Genomic DNA, 16,309 nt, shown 5'->3' on the forward strand with positions numbered 1-16,309 from the left:
GACTGCTTCTGTGAAGGGACCAGCTCACATCAGTGGGGGAAAATGCTAGATGAAAAGGTCAATAAGCAGCACGGGAAACTTAATATGAAGTAGACATATGAATTCCATCACATGGATTAGTGCCCCAGGCAAAGTGCAAGACTGACTGACACTGCTGAATCAATTCATAAATATCCAATGTCTTGTGTGTAAGACACTTGAGTGCTAAGGGGACCTTTCACTAAATGCCACCCAGACTTTTAAAGCAGTTCCATTCACCCACTTTATCTCGTGTTATTGATAATTTTTGTCACTTTACATGTTTGTCATGAAGCTGTAGATTATCTGAATTTGTTGCCTCTTTACTAGTTTCTCAAGATTATTTCCGTAATTGTATTTTTTTGTACATTAATTATGTCATTAGCTGGTACAAATGCATTTATGAAGGTTTTGTTTTTTATCTTAGTTCACATAAACACTCCAAAGCAAAGGATCCTGCTGAGTTTTGCTTGTAATTTGTTATATAGGGGACAAATGAGAATTGTTCTCCCAGTATAGAATAGAAGAATCAATTATTCTAACAATCAATACAAAAAGGTATATTTTTAGATGTTGTTGGTAGCTCGCCACAGAGGCCATCAAAGAAAAGATGTATTGGATGAAAGAAAAGACAGATAGCTTTATGCCTGGACAATAAAAACAGGAAGTGCTGCTGACTAAATGGGAGGAGGGGAAAGGAAGGTCAAGATTAGGGTAACAGAATATGACTTTTGGGACAAACACTGAAGAACTGAAGCAGTTTGTCCTTTAACAGAGCTGCACTCTGTGTCTTTTGCTCTAATATCAATTAAGTTTGTCATTAATAACCAAGCTTTACCACAACATAATTTTAAAAATGTTCTTCAGGAAATATCCCGAGCTAAATATATATGTATATATTTATATATAAAGTGGGGTTGCAAACATATCAGTACCCCCACACCCAGCAATTACTTTGCTGCATGGTGAATCCTGAATAACACTGAAAGGAAAAATAAATTAGTGGGACAAATGATTAAATTTACCTTTAATAGCTTGTGCTCTTATCTGCCATATTTGCTTACTTTGTTAGAATAAGAACACAAATGACATTTTCAAGCAATTATGTGATTCAGCACCAGGAGTGCAGGCTGTCTGTTTGGTATTTCTTATCAGCAGTGCTGCTGTCTTCAAACAGCTTGTGCTTGCTATGGTAGAGAAATGCACATAACCCAACTGAATAGAGATGCATTCACACTCACATAGACATAGACTTGATGGTTTTATTTTAGCAAAGTCTCACTAGAAAACATGTAAAAAGTTTTGTTTGTTCAAAACATAGGAGGAATAAAATACTACAGTAAGTTTTTACATTGCTCTATCTTTTGTATAAGGAAGCATTCAGGTAATGCAATGCCAACCTGCAGATACCTTTTTAATATGCCTCACCATATATATATATATATTTTTAATCTTTCTTCTGTTTTTGTGTGAGTTTTGTTTTAATGTAACCAGCTCTCAGACAGTTCTCAGACAGTATGGTGTCGGATGAGTCTTGGGAGATGAAACTCGGCTCTCTTGTGCAATCATCTGTATAGTAAAACCACCCTCCAGGCCCTCCTACCTCTTCTGAGGCATTTTTGAAAATGTTATAGTTGTACAATAATTATATGTGACAGTTACATGCATTGCCATGCCAATGTAGGCATTTAATAACTTGAAAAGGAAAACATGAGCATGTAATATTTTGGGAGGTTTCAGAATGTAGTCATTTTTCAATGTTTGTGCCTTTATATTAAAACTTAAAAATTTAGTAATGTGAACCGACATAGCTAATGCACAATTTGGTGTCAAAGGGTCTTTTTTTTCAATATTTCTATGATACATTTACCGTATCAACTGTATTGTATTAGCAGCTTACTTAGAATTCTCTTGGATGAGGAATGCTTCTAGTCTAAACCACTTCACCCAGATGACTGAAAAATTTGGTCCTAAAAGTCAGTAGACCAGAGAAAATCTGTAGACATTTGTCCACTGGCACCTTTTCAAAGGCTCTGTTGTGGTCAAGCTACTGGCTTTAGCATGGAAAAGTATGTGCTACAATGCCTGCGGGCAACTTATGGTTGGATCAAAGCCCCAAGCCTCTGTCTTCCTCCCTTTGTTTTCAAAGTTGATGGAACTCCAGTATGAACACAGCAGTGGGTATAATGCAGGGATGTCGGCCCCGTTCTGAACTCAGAGACACAGCTGACAAAGGCGATTAAAGCCTCTGACAGCTTGCCTGCATATGATTAGACCATCCTTTGGAGCTTTGAACCCCTACCCCCACCCTCAACAATCCCCGAACTTATCCACTGAAACGCAAGCGAAAAATGAATTACGCATCAATGACAAGTTAGGCATGGAATGATCAAATACAAATCAGCAAGAGAAAACAAACAAAAGGTTGCTAAATAATCAGAGTAACAGACAGAGGCCCTCTGCTCAGCTAATGGCTACCGCAAATAAAATGGGCCTTGGGGGATTTAAAGGGTTGCAGCTGACAGTTAAAGCAGTCTAAAGCTGATCTACAAAGTGGGAATGTGATGCTTCTATACAGCACCAACGTCAGCAGGATGAAAAGGTGTAAATAACAGGCACTCCCCAGAGATGTGTGCCACATAACACAAAGACTCCCTGGTTTGGGTGTTTGATTTGTTTGAATGCTATCTGACATTTACTTAACTAACTGCTGGGAAACCATTTAGAATTCTCCATTTTGCACTGGAACTACCTTTCTTTATTTGAGGCACTGGAACACATACTGTATCTACGCAATCAGGATATGGTGCACATTATGCATTATGCTCAGATTTTTTTTTTTTTTTTGCCCATATTTGGATAGTTATATATCTTTATACTGAAAGCAAATCTAACACTGAAGCACCGCCTCAAGATAATCACTTGAAGTCACAGTTAAATCATACTAGCCTAAGGAAAAAATGCAATGGTCCATTTCCATTCATGCCTCTTTTTTTTCTTATCTGGTCAAACATCCCTGCCATCACATCTCTGTTACCTTAATGGAAAACATTAGAGATGCCCTTCTAATGTTTCACCCAAGAAATACTGCTCTCTCTGTCTCTGCCTCTCTTTGTCTCCCTCTTCTTCCGGACCACCCAGACATCCAGCTTGTGACGTGAGTGAGTAGCTATGCATGTGTTACACATCTGAGCTAGTATTACAGTTCACATCACAGCCCAGTGCACATCTGAACATCCCGCGCTCAAGTGCCCGTTGAGTGACAGAAGGACAGTGACTTGATGTCTCAGATCCGCTGTGTGACACAATGTACCTGTCACCAGTGTACAATGAGGTGTCACATTGTACATCACGTTGAAAAGATATGAGCTCAGGCAAAAAAATTCCAGCCAAATAATTTGTTTTGTCTTCAAATTTTTGTGTAAATCTTAACTGACTGATGCGTCAATTTACTCATCAAATAACCGCTCAATAGAATTATGCTATTGATAAGATTATTGATTTATTTTACAGCTTGATATAGCCCAAAGTTTCTTATTTCATGTTGGCTACTGGGGTACATCCATATTTCATTAACAAAGAACAGGCATGTGCATTCATTAAAAATGAGACCAGAAACAAAAGAGCATAGGAAATGAATAGCTTGACATTACATTACTCTGTGTTTCGAACACAGACCATCTCCTACCAACTTAGCAAAAGTAATCTATCCCATAAGCCCATTACTACCAGAAGGAGGTGGAATTATATATCACTGAAGAGACAGAGTCAGTCCATAAAAATTTTAGTATTTGAAGGTTGATAGTGTGTAAAATCATAGCAGAGAAGTAAAGCACACAAGTAAAGGATAGACAGTGCTGATCACTTGAAACAGATCAAAAGAAAATAGAAAGAAATGTTTTGCTGAGAAATATGAATGTTCTAGGCAATTTCCAAGATTTTTACCTCTTATTATATTCTCCCAGAGGTTGTTAATATGAAAGGAACTCATGTAGAAATATTCTGGTGGAGCTACAGCTTGTCTAAAAAGGAAGCTCTATATCCACAACAATGATAAAAGAAAATCACACCTCAGAACATCTTGCCATATGTAAAAAAGCACACATATATTTCAAATACAGCAATATGGCACAACAAAAAATGATCAATCAAATTATGTACGATGCTAAAAACGTAAAAAATACATTCTTCACTTATCAGGTTTCCATTTATCATTTCCAAAGTCATTTGACATGCAAAAACTCTTCAAAGGGCCAGATGGTTCGGCCCTGACGTACATGAACCGTTAAATTTCAAAGGTTGAGTTGGTGCCATGGGTGGAAAAGCTGCATCTGGCATGGTACTGAGAGGCCTGTGTGGTATCTAGACCACATCCATTCCTGATGGCATCATCCAGCAACACTGGGGCACTCACAGACGCCCAATGACAACTCAGAGGATAAAGAGAATAACTACGCAATTCCTGCAAAATGTCAAACAGAAGGATAAGTAACAAATGTTTCCTATGAATTCAAAATGTTGGAAGAAATGTCATAAAAGCACTTAGGCTTGATTTTAGGTGTTACACCTGCACAGCCAGATATAACATATATATCTCTGTCAGACACAATGACACACCCAGCAACATAAAATAATTTACACAGTCTGGAAAGCCATGCAGCTGTTGAATTTTTAATATATAAACTCTCAACTCCACAGACCTCCAATGTAATGGGTTTACAGCATGATTCCTCCTGGCAGAGATCTCCAAACCTCGGCACAAACAGTTCCAACTATCTGCATGGCCAGAGCTTACTTTTAAAAGGTTGGGCATTGTGTTTATTTGTGATGTGGGTGTTCTGACATAAGTTGCAGCTTTTACGGTGCACCTGAGTGCCAATGAAGCATTTGTTTGGCACATTAAACAGAGTACAAGAACTTTTCCTCAGAGAGCAGAGTGCACTCAACAGACAACTGCTTGTTGTCACACATAGGTTATGTAGGCCAGGATATGTAGACTGGCGAGTACAAAGGAGAGCACTCAGTGCCACCCCCTAAAAAACTGCTCATAAATACTGCAGGGTGACGCTTTGTCTTTCTGCTGCACTGAGCCTAACCTCACTTACAAGACAGCTGTGCTCTAGCAATGTGCTTCTCAGCCATACACACATCTCACAGTCTGACAGCTCCCATATATTCTGATGTATTGTTGTTAATGTTTAAATGCTTTTACTGCCATGCCAATACAAAACTCAGTAATGTACTTCCTCACAAACATGAGCTGTGGAAATGGAAAAATAAGATGTGTGAAACTTTTGAAGCTAGAAGTTGGGATGTGACTGATCAGACTCAACCGCCCTACAAATCTGACGTTACGTGTGAGGTGTCAGCCTTTACTGACATTATTTATCTAGTTTGCACAGCTGACAGCATAAAGCTTTGCATGTGTAGTAATGCTCTGTGGTGGAAGTGGTGATGTTGTGCTAAGCTCTTTAAGGTCATGGTGGTTTTAAACAGCAAAGAAGGTGAATCAGACACCAGACACACCTGATTAAAAACTTAAACCCCTTTGAGGTTGATGTTTCTTCGTTAGAAAAGGTGTAATTTAGAAAATATAAATCTGATCTTGACAGGTAAATGTTGGGAAGGTTTGCTTTTCAGCGCGAAGCCTGACACTTGTTTACATAGTAAATTCAAACCTGTCCAGCTTACAACTTGATGTCGCTGCTTACTTGGATGAAAAGTATCGCTATAAAAACCTTTATTTGCATAAAACCTTTGATTTAACACAGATGAATGCACAGGAGAAAGCAACAACCGCTTTGTTGAGATTAGAAGAGTTTATTTGTCACATTAATCAGAATTACCTGTGTTGGTGTCAGCTGTGTGCAACAGAAGCAGCACAGGAGGCTTTGAGAGAGGAAAGGTGAATAGAGGAGCACAGTGAGGATGAGACACTGCAGGGTAGATACAAAGAAAAAGAAGACATGAAGAAAGAGATGCATTCATTCGAGACCTCATTGCCTCATAAGGTGCTCCCTCGCCTCCTCCCACTGCTAATAACTATCTTTGCACACTGTGAGCCGCAGGAGAGAGGGAAAGCTCCCTTTGCTCCTGCTTCCCGCTTCCTGGGAGGGCTTGATGTGTTGCAGATGTCCCCGACAACTCTGTTAGACTGAACCTCTTCACCCCTCAGTGTGGTGGCTGGAAGGATGTCTACTATGACAGCTGGTGGCCTGTTCTGATGAAGAAGGGCTGTGGAGTTAGATAAACTTCCTGCTGATGTCTGCTTTAGAAGACACTGGTGATGCTGGCACCCATACAAAAACACTGAGCGCAACAGAAAGATAGGCAAATAGATTAAAGGGGCAGGATGGGTGACAGGATCATGTTGACCATATGCCATCTTGATGTTTGGTGTAACCTCTGCTCTGTGTTTGGATTATGTGTCTTACTGCTCTCTGTACCACAATCATAGAGGTCATCTAAAACCCACCATGCAAACAAATTGAATGGAAAGGAAGAGTGAGGGGTCACATAATCAACCAGTCAGCCTCAGAAGTCTTAATTCTCATGTCTTTCTTGCTGTTTTGTCCAGGAACAGATGCTAGAACAAATTAACAATATATGACATTGAAAAGGGTCAAGCTAGTTTGGCCCCTCTGCGAAATAACTTTTTGTGGCCAACATGGCTAGAAACCAATGTAGTGATTACTGTCATTTATTTTTCTACTAGACTGGATGTTTTCTTTCTTTTCTGTATGAGGAACAGAAAAAAAATCCTTTGATCTTAACCTGGACCAAGGCTCACCCCCGAATCCCTTCTTTGTGCCACAAAAGTATAATCTTCCCTTCCTGGTACACAATTCTGTCAGTCATCATTTCTCACTTCTTACAGAGAAAAGCTTTTCTAGCACCTGTTTATTTTCACCTCTTCCTTCCATCACGGTCAATTGGATATCCAAGCTCTGCTTACACAATATGAAGGTTTAATGATCATTTTCCATCTCTCCCTTTGCTGGACATGTTTTTGTTTTCCTCTAGCTTAGACCATTGCGTAGTGTTGTGCATAAATAAGGAAGGCTAAACACTACTAAGCTAATAAGGTTATGCACCATGCTGCTGATAGCACAAGCTCATCCTACCTTCTCTCCATCCTCTTTTGGCTGCCGTTTAATTTTTTTTGTCTTAGCTTCTCTCAGCTTGAAACTCCTCTTGTTCTTTTCTCTCGTCTCCTCTCCCAGCCCTCCCCTCTCCTTTATTTCTTTTCCCCTCATACAACCCTACAGCCACATCTTGCTATGCTTCATGAATTGCAGTTCTTTCCTGAAATTAGAGACACATGCCGCCTCTTATCCAAATATAAGTATGTGGCAGGCCTCCGCATATAGTTGTCAGTCAAAACTACAAGCCTCCACTCTTCACAATGTCATAGGTGTTGATGAGAAAAAGACTGTAACCTCTATTCTCATACACGCATTCTGCAACAGCTCGGCAGCTCCATCAATTCCTCCTCCATCAGCCTGACAGAGCCGTAATAACACAAATCGCTGTGACTTTCAAAATGCAAAATGAAGGCAAATCAGTAGTCTGCTCACATCTTCTGCCATTCTCACTCTGATACACAATATTTTAAAAAATCAGGCAAGGTGATGATCTGAATAACAAAATGTTCTTTTGTGGTTACAGTATAATATCCAAGAAGACCTCAATGTTTTTTTTTCTGTCAATGATTTTCTAATGTTGACTTAATATGAGTTGATGCAACAACTACAGCAGGCAGCTTAAAGCTGGAGAGCTGGCACCCACTCAGGGTTTTACACTCTCTCTTTGTGTGTTTTTTTCTGCTGCCAACTGTGCAGCACCCCTGGAAGAATTGATGGTTCAGTGCCTTGCTCAACTGCACTTTGACAGTAGCTTTGGAGGCGAAGAGTGGTATTCACCTAAATTTTTATCGTCAGTCTGCATCTGGCAAATATTCAGACAGAATTCTGTTTCTCTAACCTCTGAACCACCACTGGAGTAAAATGTAGACAATCTTAGTAGGAAACCCATCAAAGCTTGTTTTAAAAAGGTTTTACTTTGTTTAGAGGCTGGATGCTCAGTATTACGTCAGATGAGGTCATGCAATGATGGTAGATGTAAGACAGATCTGCAACAGATCTATTTGTTGGCGCTGTCTAGTAGTCTCATTTGCTTGAAATATATATTTTCTTACTCCCTTTTATGTCAATCACTGTATAATTTCCCACTGCAGCATCCTTTCACACCATCTTTCTTGTCACGAGGGGCCTTTTTTAGTCACTAAACTTAAATTTGAACAAGCTTCAGCCATCCACAGTTTTCTGTTGTTCTCCTTATCATTCTAGAAACTGTGTATGAGCATATGTGTGACAGATCCAGCCCTGGGGCTGTCCTTGGGTTATTTTATCAGTGCTGACTATCTTAAACTGATTCTATTAGTGCAGTAGATGCAACAAGTCTCTCAAAACACACATATTAATGCCACGTGTATACGGTATGACGTAATAGAAGTTCTCTACTCATTAAATAGCATCACTCCAAAGAACCTCTGTGTTGTGATCGATCTCTTACTTAAGACTTGACTGTAAACTCAAGTAAAGTCCAGCTTTCTTTCAAAATAAACACACACTTTTACTAGGGTACCATGCACCCAGACTGCAGTATGTACTACATGTTAGAATGAGCCAGGCAAAATTATCAGGTTTGAAGCTAGTTGAAAATGCTGCAGCTCAGCTCAAGAGTGATATGTAAGAATGAAAAAAAATCAAACTAATCGGTGATTGTTACACTGGCTTCATATTCAGTATTTTGATTATGATATGCTATATTTCTAACTACATACAAAGGCTTGAATGAATTAGGTTAGACTTATTTGTCAGACCTGCTGCTCCGTTAAGTTGTTTTGTTTGGTCTGTGTACCCAAAGGTTTTAGCAGTTCTGAGACTGGTTGTTTTGTTTTGAATTTCTTTTTCCTTTAGCTTTATTGTCAGTTATATATATATATATATTCACTTCATGTGTTATGTTGAAAACTTGTATCCTAGTGAGCATTTCAGTGAGATTTTCTCCTCTTTGCTTCACACATATGTCCCGTTGGTCATCACTCACTTCAGTATTTCTGCTCCTTGGTTTTTTCCTGGCCAAATTGTTTTCTTAGCAGTCATATGTTCTTGTGTTCTCTTGTTGAGTACAGTCTTTCACGGCCCTTGTCTCATCTTTTCTGACGTTATTTTTCAGATGTTTTTGGACTCTGCCTTTAAGTTTTCCTCATGGACTGATTTATTGTGCTTGACTTCTGCTTCGCTTAATAAACCTTGTCTTTTGGATTTCATATTGCTGTGCCTTGAGTCCTTCCAAGGCTTCCAGGTCATTCTCAGTAGCAACTCCAAACATTTAAAACAGTCTACCCTCCAGATTAGATTATTTATTACTATTATTTTTACTGTCAGATTTGACATGATGTTCTTACTTTGTTTGTTTAAACGTCTGATTAAAATTAGTCTTCTCATAATGTTGTTTTGCTTTTTTTTTCAAAATTTTTAAGGTTATTGTTTAATTTCTTTTGTTTTGCTTTGTATTTTCATCAGTGTTTGTTGTGTTTCAATATGCTAAATAACTTACTTTTGATTATAAGACAAAGAAATGGCCACATAATTTAGGAAATATCCCATTTAACAATTTCTTATTTCAAAACTGTATAATTCAAAATCAAAACCTTAAAACACAGTCCTACCTATTTTCCTGTTCAATGTTATATATCTTTATCTTTTTCTTGTTTTTTTGGTCCATCTCCTGGTACTAGAACACAGTTCAAAAGCACCTTCGGAAATAGACCTGGTGAGATTAATACAGCTTGCAAACACACCCTGTAAAAATAATTAAGGAACATTTCAAGCTTTGAATTGCACCTCAGGTCAAAAACTCAAATATTTAATTTCTAATAAAGCGGTATGACTAAAAATATCTCATTTAAAAAAAATCTAATTCAAAATACACACAATACATTCTAGAAGAATAATCATCAGCATATTATCTGCTTAAGTAGTCCTAAAAAATACCCTTGTCTCCAAGACAAGCTGTGAATCACCAAAGGGGCTGCATGGGCTACAATCACTTCCATGCTAGTGCATTCTTTACTGGAGTAATGACTCCATCTTTCATTTTTTATAGCATGATAATGTCACATAGCACAATGCTACGGCTGGTCAGGAATGTGCCAACAAACATGACAAACTCTTCTTCCTTCTCTGTCAGCTGATTAAATAAGCAGCAAGCTGCATTTAGCAGGGAGGCAGCCACACAACTATAGAAACATCAGGACCTTGGGCCCAGAGGCCACTACTGCAGAACACCTCAGATGATCTGCAAGCAGGAAAACAGAATCATGGATCTTTCTATGACATTAGCATGAAATGACAGAAACTGAGAATGATGTTTTTTCTGACAAAAGATGGATTTTTAAGATCCATATTAACATGTTAGTTCAAACAACAATGTATAAAATCAAAGCTCTCAAACCTGGGCAGATTCCCCCTCATGTGGCTCCAATCACTCCTCTGTGTGTGTATGCTCAAATAGGCTCAAATGGGCCAAGGCAGTCCACATAGAAACTTGTGTGTATACATATGTATATAGATGTTCTACTTATTTATTTTTCTTTATTAAGACTCACAGTGTGCAATCTAAGTTTCACATGATCTCATAGTAAAATGCCTCTTAGTCTTAGTATACTAGAAAAAAAAGCATATCAATAAATATATACATGTTTGTTTGTATGAATATCACCATTGATTTGTAGACCCATTAAATCCATTATTAGAAAATGTTAGAAAAGGTATGGCACCAAAACAAACCTGCCAAGAAAAGGCAGACATCCAAGACTCATGCATCAGGAGAGAGGAGCATTAATCACAGAAGTTACAAAGGAAAGCGTTCATGGGAAATGCAAAATAGGTGAAATCCAAAGAACTTTTATCAGCTGAGAACCATGGGAGTGGCAGCATCATGTTTGTATTTGAGGGGCCTGGGAAACTGGTCAGAGAATAACGCATTGTACAAAATCCAGACCAAAAAATAAATAAATAAAAAATCGGTTTCAGTCAAAAGGTTTGCCAGTTTAAATGACAATATAAATTGTTTGTTCATACTCTTAAATATGACCTATAATGACGTCCTGTAAAATTGAACCTCTACAAGTGGCCGGAGGGAAATACAACTTAAATGAATGTTTCTGCATCAGAGCACACATTATTCTCAAGTGTTTCCTTTAATAATTACATGTGAATATAATAACATTTACATATGAAATTATAATAAGTATTATATATGTATGTATATATGTACAATATTTTCTAGCTTAATTTTCATTTAATTTCATTAAGAAGCAACAAAACCCTCATAAGGGATTAGGGGTAGGTTTAAGCTATTACACTAGGCTTGGGTTTAAGCTATAACATCAGCTGGTTAAGGTTAGAATAAGATCATGGTTAGACCTGAATTACATTGTTTTTACAATGTGACAGTGACCAACACCTGCATAGAAAACAGAAAATAGAAAAATACTTTATTCATCCCCCAGTGGGGCAAATTCAATGGACACCATATATAAATTCCACATGTAGTTAATCTCACAACCACTAAAAGTTCCATACATGCACCCTGTTTGAACAGAGAGTCGGCGCAACTATGGGTAACACTGCTCTCCCAGGGGCGGTGGGAGCACATATGGGTGACTCTGATTACCCCCAAGGTAAATACCTATGTTTTTGTGTAACTTTCAACAAAGGTGTTCGTACAGTAAGTGCAGAAGTGCGCTGGGGAAAAGGTGAGGCTGATTAAGACATTTCACACTTTATGCACGGGGTTATTAATATTTTCACACAGAGACGATCAGGGGCTTGTTCGAAAGATCTTAAGCTTTAGTTTAACCAGCACAAGTTACTAACTTTAACCACCAACTCATAATGAGGCTGTGAAGACAGGATAGAAATTTAGGGAGCACATGCTCAATGCATCTCATGGGTAATAATATTAGGACAATTATACGAACAAAGTTACTCACCAAAAAGCCACCCATCCCACACAGTGCCACCTTTTAGTCTGTTGCTGTTACTCAGAATGTATGAATCGTGCACTGAACCAGGCCATCTCGCCACAATGTTGGTGAATAGCATTTACACATGATCTGTACATTGATCGAATGAAAATGTTTCCTGTTGACATATACAAATGTGTAACACCCCTTTTCCTGATGAGGTTACAGATATTATGAGGTTTCAGTTGTCAATTCGCAGTTTGGACCAGTTATCAGGAGTCTAGGGAAACGCTCATGGAACCCAGGATGGAACATCAACATTGACCTAACACTAACACTACCTTTACTCGATGCTCTTTCACTCAAAATGCACATTAAACTCACCACCAAGCGGGTAACATCAACCGGGGACTCTGTAGAGTCGGCTCGCGGTGGATTTCCGACTGTTTCACTCGGTTTTAACCCCTTTTGGATACTTTTCTTAGGCAGAGTATTCCTCACGCAGTGGGACAGTGTAATGTCTGCTCCCATTCTTAACTGTCTCCCAGAGTGCTGTGCGTAACTGGCCCGTGACATCATGATGCACTGCTCTCACTGCTCTGTGTGGGGCAGTTAATCCCATAAATGCTAGCTATGTATCTCCCACATTAATACAGACTAAATAATGGACTTTTACTTCTTTTAACTTTTTCACAGCTTATCAAGCCTGGGCTACAAATTCATCATGTGATGGCGCTTTTATATCACTGTGTGTGCAGTCGATAGTTCCGATTACATTAGAAAAACCGGCTCTCGCTTCAAATTGCGCTTTAATGTTGGCCTGTTCAACTGCATTGTGGGAATTTGATATACCTGGCTGAGATGCGGATAATTCCATCCCACTCGGCTGGCATGGCTCGGCTCGGCTCAGGGTCGACTGGAATGCCCAGGTTGCTAGAACCCCAGTGTGCACAACACCTGTGGGCACAAGCAGCGCATGGCTCCTCGCTGTGTTGCGCTCCAACGCTGGCCGCAGCTCTGCGCACAGTTCCAGGAGGATTGCCCTCAAAACGGCTGATGAGCCAGTTGTCATCATGTGCCAGCAAATCCTCTCTGTTTCTGAACACACGCTCTCTTCCATTTGCACCATTTGCAATGTCTTCCTATACTGCTAAAGCAGCTATTGTTTTTAATAGTATGCATTGCACCACTTTGTGCATGCTTTTATATCCACTCGTGTAATTGCAGACACATGGGTGTGTTAATTGTCTCAAATGTGCACATCACTCAGTCTGAGGACTAATTGTTTTCACATTTACTTATTAAAACATTTTCCAAACATCAGATTCTCTAAGTGTCATCAAAGAATCAACAGCTGTAGAAAAGTGCGTACGCCAGCATTGAATTTAGCGTGAGGCACCGCACATTTCCACGGTAATTTTGCTCTTGATAAAAGTGCATACCTTTTGTACATGAGGCCCTTGGGCATTTAGCATACTGCTAAAGTAACTCTTGGGTGGTTTAAAACCTGTGGTATGGTTTAAGAGAGGTGTAAACAAACAGAGCCTATCCAACCTAAAGGAGCTGGAGCAGTTTTTGTCTTGGGGAAATCGGTGTACATTCCCAGTGTCTAGATGTGTAAAGCTCATAGAGATACCCAAAGAAAATGCATCTGTAATATGGTGAAAAAGTAAGGTTTGACAAGCTATTGACTTTTCTGGAGTGAAAACCTATGCAAATTCAAGCTTAGTTTGTTTTCTGTCTTGCGTGTTTCACAATTCCAAATAGTGTGCATCCTTGTACAATTTGCAGGCATTCTGTGTTTATCAAACCCTGTACAAATTTGTTTTAATTCCTGGCTGTAAGGGGGGCAGAATGCCAAAGGGGTAGATTTCATGAACCTGCATGTGTATTTGACATTTTCATCACCTTTTACCATCTGCACAGCAGTTACCAATGTGTGTTTGGAGGACAAAACAAAGTGAAAGGCAATGTTAAAAGACTGTCTCCCATTTTTGTGCCTTTTGTGTATACAGTGATACACATGTTGCATCATAAAACATCTGCCAGTAATACTGCGATAATCATTTAGGCTAAATATAGAAAGACTTGTGCTGCCAGTTTCTACCAGCAGAGAGCTATCAGGGGAGAGAGGTGTTTAAGGGAAGTTTGCCAAATGTGATTTCAGATAGAAATACACCAGGCCAACAGTTTAGATTTAGAGTGCACAAAAAAACAGCAGCAGATGAATCAAACTGCATTAGCTTAATGGAATCACTGAGCTGTTCTTTATTTTGAAACACTTCCCTTTATTTGACATATTGTGTTTTCAAATCTATTATCAATGTACTGTACCTCCTGTGTACCACATTGGTGGTAAATACCTGAATAACTAGACTTTCTCCCCTTATCTGTGTATGAAATTAAGACAGCAAAACAAACTGGGAATGCCACCATGGACAGTTGTACTGGAAAATGAATGAAAAACATATGTTAAATGTCTACCTTGCAATCATCTTGGGTCAAAATAAACAGTGTGCCTTTCTTCTCTTATTCTTTGTTCTAAATTCAGCCAAGTTATGTCACAGACACATGGATTCAAAGAGGCTATCTTTGGTAAACAAGAACACTGAAGCTTTGAAGCTATCTTTTAGCATAAAATGTTTTTTTTCAGATTTCCTGAAAAGAAGTTTGCTTTTGTTTGACACTATAACTAATCAATCTACCCCTGCAAATCATTAGCTGGGAAAAAACACAGCTAATTATATAGTTACCTTAGAACACCAATCCTTGTTTTGTTGACAGAAGGAAGCTTTTTCTATCTATATAATAAGAACACACATTATGACAAAGCATGTGTCATATAGAGTGTGCACGGAATAATTAACACCACAAGAGATCTGTTTTGAAGCAGACTTAGGAATATGCAAGGCCATTTTCTTCAGTATGTTTGCTGCCTGAATTTATCTTCCAGCTCTGCACAGATGTCCACAGTATAACTACCAGACCAGCAAACCCCGATGCCAGGTTTATTAGAAGAAAAAAACAGGAAAAAACATGTCCAGTACATTTTTATTCTGTTTTCATTTTGTATTTGTTATTTGGCCCCAAACGTCCGTCCTCTTGTGAAAGTTACACCTCTTTCAGATGAAAAAAGGTGTGTTACTCTGTTGGTCAAGCTGGTAGACAGCTGATACAAAATTTTGCCAAATTAAAGACATCATTTTTTGGCATCTCTATTACCTGTCAACCGAGAGGGTGTTGATGTTGACAGGGTGTATTTGCCAAACTCATGAGCAAAAACAGCTGTAGTATGTTTCAAAGTAATAGTATTTTTGCTTTAGAAGTATAAAGCAGCATATGGTGCAGGTACGTTTTTAAATGAATACTCTATCTAATCTATGGACAAACACTCCAACAAGACAAATACAGATTACGAACTGTTACATCTCATCCTATAAAATACACTTCATATTGGCTTTGGATGTTTAATTTTGCAATTTTGTTCATTTCAATTTGTCTTCAATAAATCTAGAACAAATCAATATTTTGCTTTTGAAACAACTAACCCTAACCCTGCCTCCTGTTGTGTTGAGTGAAATCAACTCTTCACAGTGAATGTGTTTACTTGCAGTCTTTCATCCTTTGGCAAGAAATTGGCTCAGTGTGTCTTTTATCTACTGTCCATGTCTCTCACTGCATTTCAGGAAATTATAAACTTTTAACTTGATTGTATGAGAGACAGATATTTTGAATTACACGACCAGTTAGCCAGCAGTGGTAGTTTCAATTAAACTGTAAAGAGCTATGAGACAAATGCTTTTTTAATCAAATATCACACCAATGTAAACACCAACACCTCTCTTAAGTGAGATCCTCCAGCAGCTATTCAAAGCACCCTGTGCACATACAGTTACTGGCAAGTAAATACCAACCTCATGCTGTTTTAACACCACGGCAAAAGTATTAAGATTATAAAATACAGTGTTAATATAAATTCAACAGAGAGAATAAATATAAAACAAGATAATGTTGACATCAGTACAAAATCATGAAAATGAATTTGTAGTCCCCCACCACTCTTTTGTGCAGATTATCTGCAAATTCTACAGGTGCAAGTATTCGTTCATATATTACTTCTTCCGTACCATGCAATCAATAGAGCAGAGTAACATACAGGATATTGATCAGAGTCAGCTGAAAAAGTCCCCTGTCTGTCTTACACAACAAACGTTCAATTTAACGATAGCTGCTTCAGAGCAGTGCAGTGAAAAT

Source organism: Leuresthes tenuis, unplaced genomic scaffold (genome assembly GCF_036924035.1).
Source record: "Leuresthes tenuis unplaced genomic scaffold, fLeuTen1.0.hap1 SCAF_2, whole genome shotgun sequence".
Classification (NCBI taxonomy): Eukaryota; Metazoa; Chordata; class Actinopteri; order Atheriniformes; family Atherinopsidae; genus Leuresthes; species Leuresthes tenuis.